General features: G+C 38.8%; 1 protein-coding gene across 23 annotated transcripts in view; it reads right to left on the bottom strand.

The window, feature by feature from the left end:
- The window catches only part of GABRG3 (gamma-aminobutyric acid type A receptor subunit gamma3), a 650486-nt gene that overhangs the window by 517532 nt on the left and 111009 nt on the right, over positions 1–21945 (bottom strand). For 5 of the 23 annotated variants that reach the window (XR_008705665.1, XR_008705662.1, XR_008705666.1 and 2 more), the window contains exon 4: positions 8770–9097. The exons of 10 other annotated variants lie outside the window; for them this stretch is intronic. The gene's annotated coding sequence lies outside the window, so the exon portion shown is untranslated. Of the gene's footprint in view, positions 1–934; positions 1231–3215; positions 4130–8283; positions 9098–16990; positions 17130–21945 lie in introns of those variants that run through there. 8 more of the 23 variants (XR_008705657.1, XR_008705676.1, XR_008705663.1 and 5 more) reach the window with 7 other exon arrangements.

Below are 21945 nucleotides of genomic sequence, written 5' to 3'. Positions count from 1 at the left end.
CCTTGGCTTCTGTGTAGGTATGGACTGTTGGGTGGGAACTTGTCTATTAATGTTACCTGAGCTCAGGAGTTCTCTGATGTTATAAAGTACTGGAGTTGAGCCTCTCGCCCCTTGATTTCAGTCCCCCTCTTACACTAGCCTCAAGACTTCTCCATCCATATAGCACAGAAGATAAAACCCCTAGGTTAATGGTGAAATAACTCTCCACGGCCAGGAACACCCAGAGAAATTCACAGAGTTATATAGAGAAGAGAAAAGGGAGGAATGAGATAGAGGTGACCAGGGGGAGAAAAGGGAGAGTCAAAAGGGGAGAGAGCAATCAAGTGAAAGTGCAAGTCACTCAGTCGTGTCCGACTCTTTGTTACCTCATGGACTATACAGTCCATGGAATTCTCTAGGCCAGAATTCTGGTGTGTGTTGCCTCTCACTTCTCCAGAGGGTCTTTTCAATCCAGGGACTGAACCCAGGTCTCCTGCATTGCAAGCAGATTCTTTAATAGCTGAGCCACAAGGGAAGCCCAAGAATACTGTAATGGATAGCCTATCCCTTCTTCAGCGGATCTTCCTGACCCAGGAATTGAACTGGGGTCTCCTGCATGGTAGGTGGATTATTTACCAACTGAGCTAACAGGGAATCAAGAGCAATCAAGCCAGTAGTCATATCCCTAAGTGAAAATGGATACTGAAAATTAGATTTTAAAGGTAAAAAATTGATAACAAATATCAAAAAGCAAAGATTAGAAACCTAGAATAGTTTTCTCAAAAATACAATCTAAAAAGCACAAAACAAAATCAATTACAAAAATTAAATATATATATAGGGAATTTGTTTTAGAAAAATAGAGTTTTTTTTAAGAAAAGTAATAGTAGGCTATAAAAATAAAAGTTAAAGGAGTAATAAAGAATGAATTTTATTTAATTAAAAAGTAGTAATAGTAAGAATATATATAGGAATTTCTCTGGAGATGTTGTGGGCAGTGTGGGTCAGTTCAGTGTCAGATCATCCCTTATTCTGGCTTCTACTTCTTCTCAAGGTCTATATTGCCCCTTCAATGCAGTCTCAGCATTAACTGCAGCTTTTCAATCTGTTGCACATTTCACTTCTGGGGGTGGTTCCCCTTCTTTGTTTATTTTGGATCCCTCTGTTTGCAAGTCTCTTCAGGGTCTAATTTCTAACCTGAGATGAGAGCGTGAAGGTGGGCGCTTATTCATGCTCACTTGTTCAGTTGTGCTGTGGAAAGGGAGAGACACTGCTAAGAAATACCACTGGCATGTGTGGGGAGTGCTTGCAGTAAAGGGACCACACTGGGTTTGCCACAGCCTAAGGCAGTGTGTACTCCCTGGTCCACACTGCTCAGGCTCCAGGGTGCCCTGCAAGGGCACCGTCTCAAGTGGGCCTTGCATTTCGTGCACTTCCTTGGTCTAAGCTTCTTAGGCTCCTGGGTACTCCGTAAGGGCCCAGACCCAGATTGGCTGTGTGGTTTTGCACTTCCTATGTCCAAGTTACTCAGGCAACGGGGTGTTTGACTAGTGTACTGTCCCAGGTGGACCATGAGTCTTATGTACTTCCCTGGTCCCAGGTGCTTGATTTCCCCAGTGCGCTGCAGGGGCACAGTCCCAGGTGTGTCTCCTCTGGGGAACTGATCTCAGGCTGTGACACTCGTGGCTGATGTGAACCATCCAGGATCCCAGGATGATGTGATCGGCAACCTGCAGCCTGCTCACAGTTCAGTGGGTGATGCGGTGTCTAGGGTGAGATTGCAGTGGCCTCTGGCCTTCTGCCTTTAGGTGTTGAACATCTGCCTCTCTGCCTCTGGGGAGGGAAGACCCTAAATGGCAGCTGGCTTGCTCTCCTTTTGTATTTGCTAAGGCACACTCCTTTGTGCTGTGAGCCATGCCAGGGTCACCAGGCAATGTTAGAGCCTTCTGACAGGAAAGGTCCTTTTATTCTCTCTCTCTCTTTTTTTTTTTTTGGTCTCTCTGGTGATTCCATGGTTCGGATTGCTATTTGCTAGGTCACATTAGCCCCTTCAGATTGTCCTCGGGGCATTCAAGCCTGGTTCTTACCCTAAGAACCTACATACGATACAGCCTGCACCTCCTTTCCCAGCCCCAACTCACTGCTGCTGGGAGTGAGTGTCAGAGCCATTTCTCTGCTGCTAATTACTGTTAGGCGCATATTCTGTTTTTGTTTTTTCTTTTCTTTTTTTTCTGGTTACGTTCCCCTCTGAGATTCCAAAGTTCCCCAGTGACCCACCTATAATAGGGTTTCCTAGTATGTAGAAACTTCTTCTCCTTCATGACTCTTTCCCCAGGATATGTCTCCATTACTAAATCCTTTGTCTCTGTTTTTGTCTTTTGTATTTTGTCCTATCTCCTTTTGAAGGGATTAGGTTGTCTTCTGGGTGTCTGGTGTCCTTTGCCAGCGTTCAAATGTCATTTTGTGGAAGTTGCTCCACATTCAAATGACCTTTTCATGAATTTGTAGGGGAGAAAGTGGTTCCCTGTCATATTCCTCGGCCATCATAGGACTGCCTCATTTTAGGGATTTCTATGTCTAATATCACTGACTTGATGGACGTGAGTCTCAGTGAACTCCGGGAGTTGGTGTTGGACAGGGAGGCCTGGCGTGCTGCAATTCATGGGGTCGCAAAGAGTCGGACACGACTGAGCAACTGATCTGATCTGATGTCTAATATCATATCATCTGCAAACAGTGAGAGTTCTACTTCTTGTTTTACAATCTAGATTCCTTTTGCTTCTTTTTCTTCTCTGATTGCCATAGCTAGCACTTCCAAAAATATGTTGAATAATAGTGGTTAGAGTGGGCAACCTTGTCTTGTTCCTGATCTTAGAGGGAATGCTTTCAGTTTTTCATCAAGAATAATGTTTTCTGTGTGTTTATCATATATGGCCTTTATTATATTGAGCTAGGTTCTTTCTATGCCCATTTTCTGAAGAGGTTTTTTTTTTTTTACATATATAATAAATGGGTGTTGTATTTTGTTGAAAGCTTTTTCTGCATCTATTGAGGTTATCAAATGGTTTTTATCTTTCAATTTGTTAATATGGTATATCACATTGATTGATTTGCATATTCTGAAGAATCCTTGCATCCCTGGGATAAACCCAACTTGATCATGGTGCATGATCTTTTTAATGTGTTGTTGAATTCTGTTTGCTAGAATTTTGTTGAGGATTTTTGCATCTATGTTCATCAGTGATACTGACCTGTAATTTTCTTTTTTGTGTGCTGTCTTAGTCTGGTTTTGATATCAGGGTGATGGTGGCCTCATAGGAGTTGTAAGTGTTCCTTCCTCAGCAATTTTTTGGAAGAGTTTTAGAAGGATAAGGATTAGTTCTTCTCTAAATGTTTGATATAATTCCACTGTGAAGTCATCTGGCCCTGGGCTTTTGTTTCTTGGGAGTTTTTTTTTTTTTTTTTTCACATCTTCAATTTCAGTGCTTGTAATTGGATTGTTCATGATTTCTAGTTCATCTTGGTTCAGTCTTTGTAGATTGAACTTTTCTAAGAATCTGTTCATTTCTTCCAGGTTTTCCGTTTTATTGGCATATAGTTGTTTGTAAAACTCTCTTATGATCCTCTACATTTTTGCATTGTCTGTTATAACCTCTCATTTTTCATTTCTAATTTTGTTGATTTGATTCTTCTCTTTTTTTCCATTGTTATTTTTAGTTTGCATTATTTCATATGCAAAGTTAGCATATTTTAATCAACCATCTGTGTAATGTGCTGCTTCTCCCTACGTTTGCTTAATTTTTTTTTTCTTTTTTGTTGCAGCAATTTAATTATAATTTTCCTGGGTATGAATTTTCTGCCCAGGATTGGTTAAGTTTCTTTGCCCTAAAGACTTTTATTTCTCAGGTGAACTTGGAAAACATTCAGCCATTATTTCTCTATCTTCTCCCAATTCCTCTCTCCTTCTGGGGCTGCTATTATACATACTTGAGACCACTTGACCACTTAACATTTTCTCAGAGATCACTCAGGATCTGATCATTATTTCAGCACTTTTCCTTCAGTATTTCAGCTTAAATGTTTTCTACCGAAGATACAGTCTTCAAGTTCACTGATCTTTTCTTTTGCAATATATCCAATATTAAATTTCCTGTTAAGACCACATATTATTTTTTTATTTTAGACAGTTTTTATTTATTTTTTTTTTAGGTCTAGAATTTTCATTTGATTTTATTCATAGTTTTCATGCTCTACTGAGATTTCCCCTGTCTTCTTTCATTATCTTCCCATTTCCCTTCAAATCTTTAAGAATATTTATAATAGCTCTTTAATGCCCTTGTCTATTATTTCCACCATTAGTATCACTTCTGAGTCTTTTCTGTGAAGATGAACTGGTGTCAGGACAACACCAGTTGTTCTCCATATTGTTCTCCATATTGAACACCATATTGTTCTCCAACATATGGTAGGGTGAATGGTTGCGTTCTCCACACCACACACATATACAAACACCTCACACGTTTCTCAGGCTGGATTTGTGGCAACCTTGCCAAATCCACCTGCATCACTATGAACTTGACACTGACTATGATACTGGTTACAGCCAGGACATTGCCAAAATCCTCACCTGGTCCTCTACATCCTAGAACAGCAAATGCTGTATCAGGGTCCAAAGACAAGTTTGACTTCAAATGACAGCTGTGGGACATCTCCAAGGATCTGAGCTCTGTGTGGTGCACATTCTTTCCCTGCACTAGGATTTCACTGGCCATTGCCAGCCTGTATATAGTCTGTACATCCCTGAAAATACTGTAGGTGCATCATATGGTAAGATTTATATCTCCAGAACATTTTTAGATTTTTTTTAACATGCTATTAATTGAGATGATATACTCAACTAGTAAGTCCTTTTGTACATTAAAAAAGTAATTTTTTATAATACTAATACAATTATGTAAAGTTTAAAAATAAAATAAAATTTAAAAAAAAGGAAAAAAAGAAAAAGAAAAAAAATAAAAAATAAAATGTATGCAAAGTATTTTCTTGGGAGGCAGTAAATAAACATTTTTAAAATTTGGAAAAAAAAATAATAAAATAAAAAAGGAGTATTACCTAACAGGCTAAAAAAATTAACATATTAGATGGGAGATTCTATTAAAAAACATATGAGAATAAATTAATTTAAAATTTTATATTAGCCTGATAAACACTAAAAATTAATGAACTATATTAGTAATATTTGATATAAACATTAAAATAAGATATTAATCAGGATGACTAACTGAAAAGATATAGCTGAGGATCAACTTAAAATTCAAAGGCTAGATTGAGTAAATGCCAGTGGATAAGAAAACACAAAGTCATGTGAAAGATAAATGGAAAGTTAAGACAAATTCAAGACACAGGCTGAAGTGCCATCATCCAGATAACAAAAGTCCTTGAAAGAGACAAACATGAAAGCAGGTTGTGAGAAATAGGTAAAGAAAGAGGGAAGTTGAAGAATTTTAATAATTCAAGAAAAACCTACGACTGAAATGACCTATGGAGAATCAAAGATACTTCAGGTGTTTGCCCCCGGTTTCCAAAATAAGGCTTCTGAATCCCTTGTAAATAGAGGTGGATAAGAAAAACTTTTGTAACAATACTTAGTCTTTGACCCCAGTTCTCAGCACAAAGCTTGTGAAACCCTTGAAAATCCCTAAGTAGTAAAAGCACTAGGAATCTTTCGTACTAATATTTGGTCTTTGATCTTGCTTCCTGACACAGAGCTCCTAAATCCCTTGGAACTCCCTGGGTAATAGGAGAGTCTTTGCTCTAATGAGTTGACTGGATGGGCACCTGGATGGTGACTGGTCACCAGGAAGATCAAGCCATTATCAAAGCTTAGAACTTTCAGTCCCATCTCTCATTCTCTAGAGAAGGGAGAGGGTCTGGCAACAGAGTTACTAACCACCCTTATATGATGAGGGCTTTATAAAAATTCCAATAGTATGGGATTCAGGAGGTTTTCAGGTTGGTGAACACATCCACATACCAGCGTATTATATACCCCAACTCCACAGGGACAGAAGCTCCTGTACACGGGACCTTCCCAGATTTCTGATAAAGTGTCTCTTCATCTGGCTGTTTATCCATATCCTTTTATAAACTAGCAGAGGTAAGTGTGTCTCTGAGTTCTGTGAGCTATTCTAGCAAAAATGACTGAATCCCAAGGGGATGATGTCATGTGTGCTATGCTGTGCTTAGTTTCTCAGTCATGTCTGACTCCTTGTGACCCCTTGGACTGTAGCCTGCTAGGCTCCTCTTTCCATGGGGATTCTCCAGGCAAGAATACTGGAGTGGGTTGCATGCCCTCCTCCAGGGGATCTTCCCAACCCAGTGATAAAACCCAGGTATCCCGCATTGCAGGCGGATTCTTTACTGAGCCACGAGGGAAGGCTAAGAATACTGGAGTGGGTAGCCTATCCCTTCTCAAGGGGATCTTCCTGACTCAGGAACTGAAAGGGGGTCTCATGCATTGCAGGTGGATTCCTTACCAGCTGAGCTACCAGGGAAGCAAAAATAACTGAATCCCAAGGGGAAGGAGTCATGGGAACCTCTAATTGTAGCCAAATCAAACAGAAGTTCTGGTAACCTAGGGACCTGCGTGTGTGCGTTCTAAGTTGCTTCAGTTGTGTTTGACTCTGCGACCTCATGGACTGTTGCCCAACAGACTCCTCTGTTCATGGGATTCTCTAGGCAAGAATACTGGAATGGGTTGCCATATCCTCTTCCAGGGGATGTTCCTGAACCTGGGATTGAACTCACATCTCTTAGATTTTCTGCACTGACAGGAGGGTTCTTTACCACTAGTACCCACTAGTGGGAAGCCCAACCTGGGGACCTACTACTTGCAACTGGCACTGAAGTTGGAGGAGGGGCAGTCTTGTGGGACTGAGCCCTTAACCTGTGGGATCTGACACTATCTCCAGGTAACACAGTTAGAACTGAGTTAAACTGTAAGACACCCAGCTGGTGATGAGGGATTGTTTGATATGCAAATAACCTCCCAACAACTTATTTTGAGAGTAAAGGAGAAACACAAAAGGAACACTGAATTTTCTGAAACAGAAAAATGCCAGAGCACATACAAAGGAAATGAATTAAAATGGCATTACATTGGCTACAAAAAGGTATTTGGATAGTATTTTCAATATTTTTTTTTAATTGGAGGCTAATTGCAATATTTTAGTGGTTTTTGCCATACATTGACATGAATCAGCCATGGGTGTACATGTGTTCTCCATTCTGAAGCCCCCTCCCAACTCCCTCCCCATCCCATCCCTCAAAGTAACAGCGTTTGGGCTTCCCTGGTGGCTCCATGACAAAGAATCTGCCTGTGAATGCAGGAGACATGGATTCAGTCCCTAGGTCAGGAAGATTCCTTGGAGAAGGAAATGGCAACCCACTCCAGTATTCTTCCTGGGAAGATGTGCCATAGGAAGACCCACACTGATAACTGTGTTTAGGCAAAGTACCTACTTAGATAAGTACTTAGAAAAGGTGGAAAGACAATCAAGGAGTTTCCATGTAAGATGCATGACCAAAAAAGCCTCAATAGTTTGTTGTGTTAAAAAGAGAAATATATCTATAATACACCATAAGTAAAACATAGGTAACATCTACATGATAGGAATTGGAGACCAAAGGATGCAAAAACTTGAAAAATTTTGCCTTATTTTAGTCTTTAAAGTCCATTTAATTAGTGAAATTAACACAGTCTCTCTAGCTGTCTTTAGTTAGGACTTGTCCTGCTATATTTTTTTCATCCTTAGGTTTTCAGTTTCCTGCGTTCCCTAATGCTTTTTTCATGTGTCAGTGTTAAACAGCAAATATTTGTATCTGGTTTTGCAAAACTGTTTTCTTCTACTTGGAGAATTTTATATATTTCTATTTTAAACATTTTTATGCTTGGAACTATTTCTTCCATCTTATTCTATTAATTGGTCCTTTATCATCTGTACTTCTTTTTAGTCATCTCTTATCTTCCCTTTTGTAATTGATGGATCTATCAGTTCTGTAGAAAACAAGGATTTAGAATATTCTCACAGTTGTCAGTGAACCCCTCATCTATGAATGAGGCCTTGTTCTAGGTAACAGAGATAGAAGTGTAAAATAAACAGAGCATCTGTTCTCAAGACAGTGCAGGGGAGAAAATCAGTTTCCACATTTCTAGGACAAAAGATGCCTCTAGCTAACTGGTAATTATATGTCTCTTTAAAACATATAATTATTTGAAATAAAAAGAAAAAATAATTGATACACTGATGGAAAGAAAGAAACAAAAGATGCCAGATAGTATAAAAATATATAAAAGCAATTATTGAACTCAGTTTTTTAAGCAGTATTTCACAAAAGTACATGAAGCAACATAGCATAGTTTTTTTAAATGCCCATTAAAAATTCCTATGTTGATTGATGCGAGTTCCTTCTGAATTACTACTGCTGCCACTGTAATAGTCTCCCCAGCTGGAGAGGAGCCAGAGGCGGGCTGAGTCTATGGCACCCACGCCTCAGACAGAGATCCCAGTAAAGGGTGCATCAACCACCTCCTCTGCATGGCCATTAGTGGTCTCACTTAGCCAGAGAGGAGCCTCCCCCTCCCTCTGTTGTATATAAAAGGAACCAAAACTTGGACTGAGATAACATGTTTTTTTTTTGAGATCCTAGTTTACCATCTTTTCAGTCAGGTAGCTTTTCAATGAAAATTGTTATTTCTTGTTCCAACAACTCATCTCCCAACTTACTGACCTGTCATGCATCAAGTAGAATGAGCTTAGGCTTGGTAACATATCATGTCTGTAACTGAGGATGAAGACTGACTTCCCAAGTAGCAAGGGAACCACTGAAGAGCTTCTGGTCCATTTCTCTTCCAAAGATAATGACTCACAGCTTACTCATAAACAGAAAGTAATGATATAACATGTTGGTGTTCCCCCGTAAGTCTCAAGAAAAGCTTGTGAGTCTGGGTTCCTGTATTGGCTTTCGACTTCTGGTTCCCATGAAGTCACTTCATTGCCTCTTTTTCAGTTTCAGGATCATATGTGAGGAACCCCAGAATAACGTCTGTGAAACTACCCTGAAAAACATACATTTTTATACCCCTTTAATTTATGGAGAGAAAGACATTCTGAGAAGGGAAACAAAGTCCTTTATCCCTCTACTCAGCACTATGTCTATTCCTGTCATCAAGGAAGGCTGGCCCCCTTCTGAAGGGATGATATAAAGAGAAATGCTTGAATGTTTTCACTATTTCAAAAAGCAAAACAGGCATTTCTAAGATACATGATCACATTTAAAGCAATCCTATTAGAAAGTTCGTTTTAAAAAAATGAGATTTTTCCACAGAAGCTATTTGGATGGCAAATAAGCATGTAAAAAAGATGTTCAGCATCACAGATCACTGAAAGTCACTCAGTCGTGTCCAACTCTTTGCAACCCCGTGGACAATACAGTCCATGGAATCCTCCAGGCCAGAAGGGGTAGTGCTTCCCTTCTCCAGGTGATCTTCCCAACCCAGGGATTGAACCCAGGTCTCCTGCATTGCAGGCAGATTCTTTACCAGCTGAGCAATCATTGGTTAAAAAAAATAGAGATTTTCCACAGAAGATATTTGGATAGCAAATGAGCATGTAAAAAAGATGTTCAGCATCACAGATCATTAGGGAAATGCAAATTTAGACCAAAATTACATACCAATCAGATGGCTAAAGTAAAAATAGTGATAAATTCTGTGAGGTTGTGGAGAAACTGCATCTGTCATAGATTGCTGGGAGAGTCTACAAAGATACAGCTACTCTGGAAAGCAGTTTTGGCACTTTCTCATAAAACTAAACATGCACTCGCATACAACTCTGCAATTAAACTCCTAGAAATGAAAATTTATGACTACAAAAATTCTCTACACTAATTGCTATGAACTCAAGCCATATATTGAACTCCTAATCTCCAATGTGACCATATTTAGAGATAGGTCTTTCAAGAGTGTAATTAAGGTTATATGAGGTCACTAGGATGGGGCCCTAATCCTATAGAACTGGTGTTACCATAAGGAGAGGAAGAGATACAGGAACATGCTTGCTTCTCTCTCTCTCTCTTTCCCTACACCTGTCCCCAAGTACACAGTCTCAAAAGGCCATGTGAGGTCATAGTGAGAAGACAAAAAAGGTGCTATCTGCAAGTCAGAAAGAGATCTCACTGGAAACCAACCCCAGAGCATCTTGAGCTGGAACTCCCCAACTCCTAAACCATGAGAAAATAAATGTCACCCAATCCATGGCCTTTTGTTGTGGAAATCTTAGTAGGCTAATACTCTAACATTCATAGTTGCTTAATTTGTAATAGCCCCAAATTGGACACAAGTAAAACTTCTCTCAGTAAGTGAGTGGTTAACCAAGCTACACAGAATATTACTCAGAAGAAAAAAGCAATGAACTATTGATTTACACCAGAAATTGATGGCTCTTAAGGACAATGGGTAAAGTGAATAAAACTCATAAGATCATATACTACATGACTCCATTCATATAACATTTTTGCAAAGAATAAAAGTATAAAGACTGAAAACTGATTCATAGTTGTTAGGGGTTAGGGATGCTGGGAGTGACTATAAAAGAACAGCAGGAGAGGGATCTCTGTGGTGATGGGATAATTCTGTATCTTAACTGAAGGCTGGTTATAGAAATGTACACATCAGATAAGATGGCCTTGAAGAAAACCATGCAAACTTTTATATACTGTCCAAAAGTCTGGTTTCCAGTTTGATACATAAGGGGAATGACTGGGGGAAACTGGGGAAGGGGTACATGGGGCTTCTCTATACCACATTTGTATCTTCCTATCCTCATTTCAAAATAAATCTGTTTATTTTTTCAAATAATTATTCATTAGAATATATTTTTATAGTTATTTCAAAATTAAGTTTTAAAGATTCATAAGAAACCCCAAAAGTGTTGCTGCCCTGATGGCTTTTAAGTCATCATAGTTTTAAAAATAGTGAAAAATCAGCAGTCTGTCTTATAACATACTACGTTCCTTCTAATATAAACTGATGCTTTACAGAACTTACGTTACAGGAGCCAGGGAGCCCTGGTCCAGCCTCAAGAACTTCTGCTCCTTCAGCCACACTTGAGTATTCCCTGGCTGGAGGAGGTTTAGACTCAGCCATCACTGGGTTGAAGCTGTGCTCTGCTGACTCTCAGTCTGGTACTTTCTGAGTAATAATCTCTCTAATCCTGTGTTTCTTCATCTAAAAAGCAAGTGGTTTTCCCATGTTTCTTCTTATGTTTGAAGTGTCAATGTCAGAACTGAAGACAATAAATGCAGCATTTATGATCATCTCTGACTTCTAGTGGGACTCACAAGAAGTAGCTATGTCTACATAGTAGGTATTCAGCAGGTATCAATGTATATAGTTACTTAAAATCTTATATAACATCACATAAAGACACCTGTTTAACCAGAAACATTGTTTTCAGGGTAAAAAATCATTATCTATTCTCTCGAAAATTACTAATCAAAAGGAAAAAGAAAATTCAAGTGTCACAGAGATGTAAAGAAAAAAGGATTGTGAATTCACTTGTTTTTTTTTTAAACAGATGAAAATCTTCCTCAACATATAAAATATTTAAAATAATATTCAAATATATGTATTAATATTAAAAGCAAGGGGAGAGGAGGATTTTTATATCCATTTATAAAAATAAGTAGATAAAGAAGAGTTAAAGATGTACTCAGAAATAAAAAGAGTTTCTGAGAGGAAAATATGAATGGGAGTGAAAATACCAGTTGAAGAAAGGAAAGGCGATAGGAAGGGCGAAGTATAAAGATTTAGTTTAATAATAAGGATAAAGAAGAATTATTCAGCTCTTAAGAAAATTCTAAGAACTTGAAAAAATATCCTTGTCACACTGCTGCCTCCCTCAGGACAAAGGTGTTAGAAATATTGCTCTCTGAAATGCCCCATGAGCTCTCTAACCATTTCTCATGACTCTTTACCTGTGTTCTAAATGGTGGCAAAAGATCCACCTTGTAGGAGAGTCATCACAAGGGAAAAATGTGCTGTAATGTCTAATAGGAAACTTAAAGATCATGGCATCTGGTCCCATCACTTCATGGCAAATAGATGGGGAAACAATAAAAACAGTGACAGACTTTATCTTCTTGGGCTCCAAAATCACTGCAGATGGTGACTATAGCCATGAAATCAAAAGAGGCTTGCTCCTTGGAAGAAAAGCTATGACAAACCTAGACAGCATACTAAAGAGCAGGGACATTACTTTGCCAACAAAGTTCCATCTAGTCAAAGCTATGGTTTTTCCAGTAGTCATGTATGGATTGAGAGTTGGACCCTAAGGAAAGCTGAGCTCTGAAGAATTGATGCTTTTGAACTGTGGTGTTGGAGAAGATTCTTGAGAATTCCTTGGACTGCAAGGAGATCAAACCAGTCAATCCTAAAGGAAATAAGTCCTGAATATTCATTGGAAGGACTGATGCTGAAGCTCCAATACTCTAGCCACATGATGCGAAGAACTGACTCATTGGGAAAGACCCTGATGCTGGGAAAGATTGAAGGCAGGAAGAGAAGGGAATGACAGAGGATGAGATGGTTGGATGGCATCGCCAACTTGATGATGTGAGTTTGAGCAAGCTCCAGGAGTTGGTAACGGACAGGGAAGCCTGGCATACTGTAGTCCATGGGGTCGCAAAGAGTCAGACATGACTGAGCGACTGAACTGAACTGAACTCTAATCATGCAGTAATTGGATCCTAATTATCATATTTCTGAAGTTGAAAAGAAGCATATATTATTAGCAAAATCATTTTTATTTTTTATAGTGTAATATACCTAACCAAAAGTGCAAGCAATTTTGCCAATAATAAATGCTTGTCTTTGCTTGTGTTCCACTCCAGAAATATGATTCTTTTTCTATTGAAGTAGAGAGTAAGGAAGTGAGACTCTGTCATACATAGCTTCTGTACTTGGAAAAGAAAGTCATTCATTACATGTACATTATACACTGCATAAGAGGTAGATAGAAAATGGTGGGATGGAATTACTTGTCAAGTGTGGACTTCCTTAATGGACAAACTACTTAAACCTATAATAGAAAAGAAAACTCTCCATACCATTTAATTTTATCTGTAGCCCACAGTTCCAAATGTACATAGCCCTATCCTTGAACAAAAATATGTCTCTGGTCACTTACAGTGAAAACAGGAAAACAAAACCATCTTCTACTAAAACCCAAAGTTGTCTCGATGTGAAAAGAGTGAACTGAGAAAAAAAAAATGCATTTCAAAGACTTCCACTGCTGGGAAGATGCAAGAGACATACTTATCTATATTTCTTTAGAAATTCCTGCATATTATCTATAAAACATACATAAGAAGACTGTGAAAAGTGGAGAGAAGAAGGCAGACCCCCAGGACTTCAGGACCCAAGCAAAGACTCAGTGTTGAATTCACTGGGGTGATGTAGCCAGACACAGAGGTGAAGAAGCCAGCAACTCAAAAACTTTATATATACCACAAAACTCTATTCTTTTAGCTAAAGGACCAATAAATGGGAAGCTAGCATACTTTTTTTTTCTACCAATAATTGCTCTATTTTAGTCACACACAAGAGATAAACTGTGGACTTAGCTTGACCCATGTCAACAAAGATAAGTAGGGTGCCTTAACATCCAATTTTGCCAGGCTATCATAATATGACCCAACCCTCAACACTTTGATTAAGGTGATGTCAGGGAAGGCTAAGTAGAGAGACAGGACTTCCATTTCCATCACACGGTAATGAACTTCTCCTCATGATGGAATGATTGGAGATGACACAGCAAGTAGGCACTTCTATGCCTTCAACTGGAAATTCAGAACATCCAATCAGTAATTAGAAAGCTCAGCCTTTGGGTATGAAGGAATGTGAAATAAAAAACCAAGACTTCTACCACTTCAAAAAAAATGAGGTGACACCTCAACCCTTCCTCTGTTGAAGTGGTGTCACAGAAAGCCAGCTAAAATGAAAAGTTTAATTACACAGTTTCATAATATAGTACCTAGAAATCCAGGTTTCAGTTAAAAAACACTCACCATACCAAAACCACGAAGATCTCAAACTGAAAGAAAAAAGACAATCAATAGATGCCAAAACTCAGAAGACAGATGTTAGAATTATCTGACAAAGATTTTGTCAGGTGAAAGCAGTCATCATAAAAATGCTTCATTGAGCAATTATCTGTATACCTGTGACAAATGCAAAAATAAAAAACATAAACAAATAAATGGAGAGACGCAGTAGAAGATATATAGAAGACAAATGAATGGCTTAGAACCTAAGTGAAAGTGGAAGCTACTCAGTCGTGTCCGACTCTTTGTGACCCTATGGACTATACAGTCCATGGAATTTTCCAGGCCAGAATATCGGAGTGGGTAGCCATTCCCTTCTCCAGGGGATCTTCCTAACCCAGGGATCAAATTCAGGTCTCCCACCTTGCAGGCAAATTCTTTACCAGCTGAATCACCAGGGAAACCTGAAATATATAAAATTGAAAAGAAAACTCTTTGATTGTGTTCAACAACAGAACGGAGAGGACAGAGGGAAGAATCATCAAAGAGAATGTAGAGCAATGGACATCACACAATCTGAAAAGACAGAGAGGAGACAGACTGGAAAAATGATCAGATTTTCATCGACCTCTGAGACTATAATAAAAAGCTCATGTTCATGTCACTGGAGTCTGAGAAGCAGAGTGGTGGTGAAAAATTACTTTAAAATATTGGCTGATAACCTCTTAAGTTGCCAAAAGACATAAACCTACAGAATAAGCTAAGCAAACCAAAAGCAGAACAAGTGAAAAATGTAAACTACAGCCAAAAAAGGAAAAAAATGTATATGACGCATCACAGTAAAATTTCTGACAAAACATATTTTACACTTTAAAAACAGTGAAAAAGAAATGAAAACCTATCAATGGGAAAAAAAAAGAATTTGAGCAACAGTGCATTTCTCATAATAAATCAAGGTGGTTACATGCAAATGGTACAAATTTTTCAAATACTGAATAAAAGGAATTGTATAATCCTGCATTCAGCAAAAGTAATCTTTAGGAATAAAGAAGGAATAAAGACTTCAATGAAGAAAATCTAAGAACATTTGTCACTGGCAGACCTATCCTAAAGGAACATCTCTAAACAGGAAGAAAACTCCTGAAAAGGAAATCTTAGAACATCAGAAAGGAAGTATACATTTGGTAAAAATATGAAAAATATAATTGATTTTCCATTTCCTCTTTAGCTTTCTATGTTTGATAGTGGATGCAGAAATTATGCTTCTGTTTTATGTAGTCCCAAATGATGCTCTTGGAATATTAAAACAATTTCATTATAAACTAGGGATGTAAATAAGGTACAGTATCAACATTCCACTTAAACTGGTAAAATTATGATACAAATAAATTGTGATAGCTTATACATATATAATGTAAGATTGGGAGAAGGCAATGGCAACACACTCCAATACTATTGCCTGGAAAATCCCATAGATGGAGGAGCCTGGTAGGCTGCAGTCCATGGGGTTGCACAGAGTCGGACACCACTGATCGACTTCACTTTCACTTTTCCTTTCATGCATTGGAGAAGGAAATGGCAACCCACTCCAGGAACGGGGGAGCCTGGTGGGCTGCCATCTATGGGGTAGCACAGAGTCGGACACGACTGAAGCGACTTGGCAGCAGCAGCAGCAGCAATGTAAGATTTAGAGCAACCACTTAATACATACAAAAATCAATACACATGAACCCTATAGGTAAACAAGAATAGAATTCTACAAAAGATCAAGTAACCTGAAAAAATGCAGAAAATGGAAAACAAAAATCAAGATCAAATAGAAAACAAAACACAAAGTGCAGACTTAAATCTTATCATGTTGAAAATGACATGAAATGCAAATGGTCTAATAACATCATTCAAAGATAAATACTGGCAGAGTGGATTAAAAAACATGAACCAACTAGGTTTCACTTAAAATATTTCAACAACATAGGTACTTTTAAAAAGGACAGAAAAGGGGTGTGTGTGTGTGTGTGTGTGTATCTAGTGCAGAGAAAATAAAAAGTAGAAATGGCTACAATTAACCATTGCAGCAGCAGACTTAGAGCAGACTTCAGTGTAAATTATGACATAATGGTGAAAGTTTAAATCCACCAAAAAGACATAACAATTGAAAATATGAATGTACCAAACAACAGAGCTATAAAATACGTGAAGTAAAACTGACAGAACTGAAAGCAAAAATAAATTCACTGTTACATTTAATGACTTCAACACCCCCCACTCAACAACTGATGAAACCACTAGGCAGAACATCAGCAAGGATACAGACTAACTCACCAGTGTTATTGGGCAACATGATCTAATTAGCATTATGGAATAAACTACTCAACATAAAAAGAATATACATTCTTTCAAGTACCCACAGAATATATACCAAGAGAGACCATATGTTTTTGATAAAACAAAACTTGTTTTGGGGGGGGAAAAAACTAGAAATTGTACAGAGTATTTTCTATTAAGCTAGAAATTAATAACAGAAAGAACTTCAAACACTTAGAAACTAAACAATTCACAGCTAAATAGTCCAGAGGACAAAATAGTCTGAGTGAAATTTTTAAAAAGGACACATTTATACAAATAAAAATAAAACATCAAAATCTGTGAGATGAAGTTAAAATAGGTCTGAGAGGAAATTTATAGTATTAAATGCATAGAGAAGAGCAATAAAATCAATTGTCTACAATTCCAAATTAAAAATCTAGAAAGAGAAGAAAAATAAGCACAAAGTAAGTAAAAGGAAGAAAACAAGAGCAGAAATCAATTAAATTTTTAAAAAATCAATTGAAATTAAAAACTCTGAAAAGATAAGGAAAGTGACAAAAGTGAAAGTTAGTTGCTAAGTCATGTCTCTGTGAGCCCATGGACTGTAGCCCATCAGGAATTTCTGTCCATGGAATTCTCCAGGCAAGAATAGTGGAGTTGGCAGCCATTCCTTTGTCCAGGGGATCTTCCTCACCCAGGGACTGATGAGTCTCCCACATTGCAGGCAGGTGTTTTACTGTCTGAGGGAAAGGGACAACTTTGATTTTAAAAAATACAGATTACAAAAATGGGGATTTTCATTATAGATCCTGCATACACAAAAACATAACAAGACAATACTATGAACAACTCTTCATATAAGTACTTGACAAATTACATAAATGTTTGAAAAGTACTTGACAAATGTTAGATAAGTACTTGATAAATTAAATTGTTCTTGATAAATTAGATAAGTTGTTCAGAAACAAAACACACTCTACTACAACTAATACAAAATGAAACAGATAAACTGAACATCTCTGTAATTATTAAGAACATTGGATTCTTAATTTCAAATTTTCCCAAAAAGAAAACTGAAGGGACAGGTAGTTTCACTGGAAATTCTGCCAAATATTTTAAACTAATCAACATCATTTATATAGAATGACTTCAAGGAAATAGAAAAGGAAGGAATACTTTTAAATGAATTTTATGGGGAGGGCAGTCCTAAGATGGCAGAGGACGGGGAGACCACTTTCTCCACCCACAAATTCATCAAAAGAACATTTAAACACTGAGTAAATTACACAAAAGAACTTCTGAATGCCAGCAGAGGACATCAGGCACCCAGAAAAGCAGCCTATTGTCTTTGAAAGGAGGTAGGAAAAATATAAAAGACAAAAAAAAGAGACAAAAGAGGTAGGGACAGAGCTCTGTCCCAGGAAAGGAGTCTTAAAAAGAGAGAAGTTTCCAAACACCAGGAAACACTCTCACTGCTGAGTCTGTGGCGAGTCTTGCAAGCACAGAGGGCAACATAATAGGGAGGAAAAATAAGTAAATAATTAAAACACACAGATTACAAGCCCAACGGTAACTCCCCCAGTGATGAAGCAGCACAGACGCCTGCACCCGCCGCTAGCAAGCAGGGGCTGGGCAGGGAGGCGCGGGCAGCACTGCTTAGAGTAAGGATACAGCCTGAATGCCCCGAGGGTAATCAGAGAGAACTAATTTTGGCTAGCAAACCAGACTGTGGAATAGCTACCACGTGAAAAGCCCTAAGACACTGCCAGGCCCGCGCACAGAACAAAGGGCTAACAGAACTAGCCGGCTGCAGACCATCCCCCTCCAGTGACTGGCAGCCAGAGCTGGAAGGGGGCAACTGCAGCCCCAGAGAGACGTTATCTACCAAGCTGCAAGCAGGCTTCTTTGCTAACTAAGACTTCTTGGGGTTCTGGACAGTAATCATCCGCCTGAGAAGGTGCGCTGGTTGTACACCCAGAAAACTGAGCCGCAGGGACGGGAGAGGTGATAAGTCGCAGAGGCCGTGCTCACCAAAACACCTCATCACCCGAGCTGCTCAGAGCTGGGAAGGGCACAAAACGCAGGCCCAATGGAGTCTGCGCCTCTGAGGACTACCTGAGTACCTGAACCTGAGAGGCTTAGACCTGGAAGGTGCATGCAGACCAGGGCCGGGCTCAGATGGTTCCCGGCAGAGCAACCTAGAGCCTGAGCTGTGTGGGCAGGGAGGGTGCATGGGCCGTGAGCGGGGGCAGGCCCAGTGTGGCTGAGGCACTGCGAGCACACGCCAGGGTTATTTGTTTGCAGCATCCCTCCCTCCCCACAGCGCGACTGAATAAGTGAGCCCCCCCCAAAAAAGTGCCCGCCACCACGCCCCTTTTGTCAGGGCAGAAATCAGATACTGAAGAGACCAGCAAACAGAAGAAGCTAAAACCGAGGGAACCGCGTTGGAAGTGACAGGGGCAATAGATAAAAACCCTGTAGTTAGTACCAACTACATAGGAAGGGGCCTATAGATCTTGAGAAATATAAGCCGGACCAATGAACTATCTGAAAATGAACTCGCCCCACACTGCCCACAACACCACCAGAGAAAGTCCTAGATATATTTTTACTATTTTTACCATCATTCTTTTTTTTAACTTTAAAAAAAATTTTAAGTCCTCTATTACTCCTTTAATTTTCATTTTTATAACCTATTATTACTTAAAAAAATACTATTTTTTAAAGCAAACATCATATACATATATATATATTTTTAAATTTTTGTGACTTTGTATTTTTCTTCTTCTCCTTCTTTTCTTTAATATTGTATTTTAAAAAATTCAATCTCTACTCTAGAATTTTAATCTTTGCTTTTAGGTATTTGTTATCAATTTTGTCCCTTTAAGAACCCAATCTTCAGTATCCATTTTTACTTGGGAGCAAGATTACTGGCTTGACTGCTCTCTCTGCCTTTGGACTCTCCTTTTTCTCCACCAGGTCGCCTCTGTCTCCGCCCTCCCCTTTCTCTTCTCTACCCAACTCTGTGAATCTCTGTGTGTTCCAGACGGTGGAGAACACTTAGGGAACTGATTACTGGCTGGATCTATCTCTCTCCTTTTCATTCCCCTCTTTTATCCTCCTGGTCACCTCTGTCACCTTCCTCCCTCTTCTCTTCTCTGTATAACTCCATGAATATCTCTGAGCGGTCCAGATTGTGGAGCGCACATAAGGAAGAGATGCTAGATTGCTCTCTCTTATGATGCCACCTCATCTCATTCGGGTCACCTCTAACTCTCTCCTCCCTCTTCTCTTCTCCATGTAACTCTGTGAATCTCTCTGGGTGTCCCTCACTGTGGAGAAACTTTTCATCTTTAACTTAGATGTTTTATCAACGGTGCTGTATAGAAGGAGAAGTCTTGAGACTACTGTAAAAATAAGACTGAAAACCAGAAGCAGGGGGCTTAAGTCCAAATCCTGAGAACACCAGAGAACTCCTGACTTCAGGGACCATTAATTGATAAGAGCTCATCAAACGCCTCCATACTTACACTGAAACCAAGCACCACCCAAGGGCCAACAAGTTTCAGAGCAAGACATATCACACAAATTCTCCAGCAACACAGGAACACAGCCCTGAGCTTCAATATACAGGCTGCCCAAAGTTACTCCAAACACAGTGACATCTCATAACTCGTTATTAGACACTTTATTGCACTCCAGAGAGAAGAAATCCAGCTCCACCCACCAGAACACCGACACAAGCTTCCCTAACCAAGAAACCTTGACAAGCCACCTATACAGCCCCACCCACAGTGAGGAAACTCCATAATAAAGAGAACTCCATAAACTGTAAGAATACAGAAAGGCCACCCCAAACTCAGCAATATAAACAAAATGAAGAGACAGAGGAATACCCAGCAGGTAAAGGAACAGGATAAATGCCCACAAAACCAAACAAAAGAGGAAGATATAGGGAATCTACCTGATAAAGAATTCTGAATAATGATAGTGAAAATGATCCAAAATCTTGAAATCAAAATGAAATCACAGATAAATAGCCTGGAAACAAGGATTGAGAAGATGCAAGAAATGTTTAACAAGGACCTAGAAGAAATAAAAAAGAGTCAATATATAATGAATAATGCAATAAATGAGATAAAAAACACTCTGGAGGCAACAAATAGTAGAATAATGGAGGCAGAAGATAGGATTAGTGAAGTAGAAGATAGAATGATAGAAATAAATGAATCAGAGAGGAAAAAAGAAAAATGAATTAAAAGAAATGAGGACAATCTCAGAGACCTCCAGGACAATATTAAATGCTCCAACATTCGAATCATAGGAGTCCCAGAAGAAGAAGACAAAAAGAAAGACCATGAGAAAATACTTGAGGAGATAATAGTTGAAAACCTTCCTAAAATGGGGAAGGAAATAATCACCCAAGTCCAAGAAGCCCAGAGAGTCCCAAACAGGATAAACCCAAGGTGAAACACCCCAAGACACATATTAATCAAATTAACAAAGATCAAACACAAAGAACAAATATTAAAAGCAGCAAGGGAAAAACAACACATAATACACAAGGGGATTCCCATAAGGATAACAGCTGATCTTTCAAAAGAAACTCTTCAGGCCAGGAGGGAATGGCAAGACAAACTTAAAGTGATGAAAGAAAATAACCTACAGCCCAGATTATTGTACTCAGCAAGGATCTCATTCAAATATGAAGGAGAAATCAAAAGCTTTACAGACAAGCAAAAGCTGAGAGAATTCAGCACCATCAAACCAGCTCTCCAACAAATGCTAAAGGATATTCTCTAGACAGGAGACACAAAAACGGTGTATAAACTCAAACTCAAAACAATAAAGTAAATGGCAACGGGATCATACTTATCAGTAATTACCTTAAACATAAATGGGTTGAATGCCCCAACCAAAAGACAAAGACTGGCTGAATGGATACAAAAACAAGACCCCTACATATGTTGTCTACAAGAGACCCACCTCAAAACAGGGGACACATACAGACTGAAAGTGAAGGGCTGGAAAAAGATTTTCCATGCAAATAGGGACCAAAAGAAAGCAGGAGTAGCAATACTCATATCAGATAAAATAGACTTTAAAACAAAGGCTGTGAAAAGAGATAAAGACGGTCACTACATAATGATCAAAGATCAATCCAAGAAGAAGATATAACAATTATAAATATATATATGCACCCAACATGGGAGCACCGCAGTATGTAAGACAAATGCTAACAACTATGAAAGGAAAAATTAACAATAATACAATAATAGTGGGAGACTTCAATACCCCACTCACACCTATGGATAGATCAACTAAACAGAAAATTAACAAGGAAACACAAACTTTAAATGATACAATAGCCCAGTTAGACCTAATTGATATCTATACCAACCTAGATAGCATATTCAAAAGCAGAGACATTACTTTGCCAACAAAGCTTCGTCTAGTCAAAGCTATGGTTTTTCCTGTGGTCATGTATGGATGTGAGAGTTGGACTGTGAAGAAAGCTGAGTGCCGAAGAACTGATGCTGTTGAACTGTGGTGTTG

This window comes from Bubalus kerabau, chromosome 19 (genome assembly GCF_029407905.1).
Source record: "Bubalus kerabau isolate K-KA32 ecotype Philippines breed swamp buffalo chromosome 19, PCC_UOA_SB_1v2, whole genome shotgun sequence".
In the NCBI taxonomy this organism is placed as follows: domain Eukaryota; kingdom Metazoa; phylum Chordata; class Mammalia; order Artiodactyla; family Bovidae; genus Bubalus; species Bubalus kerabau.
Note: the sequence above shows the minus strand (reverse complement) of the source record. Positions and strands in the feature narration are given on the sequence as shown.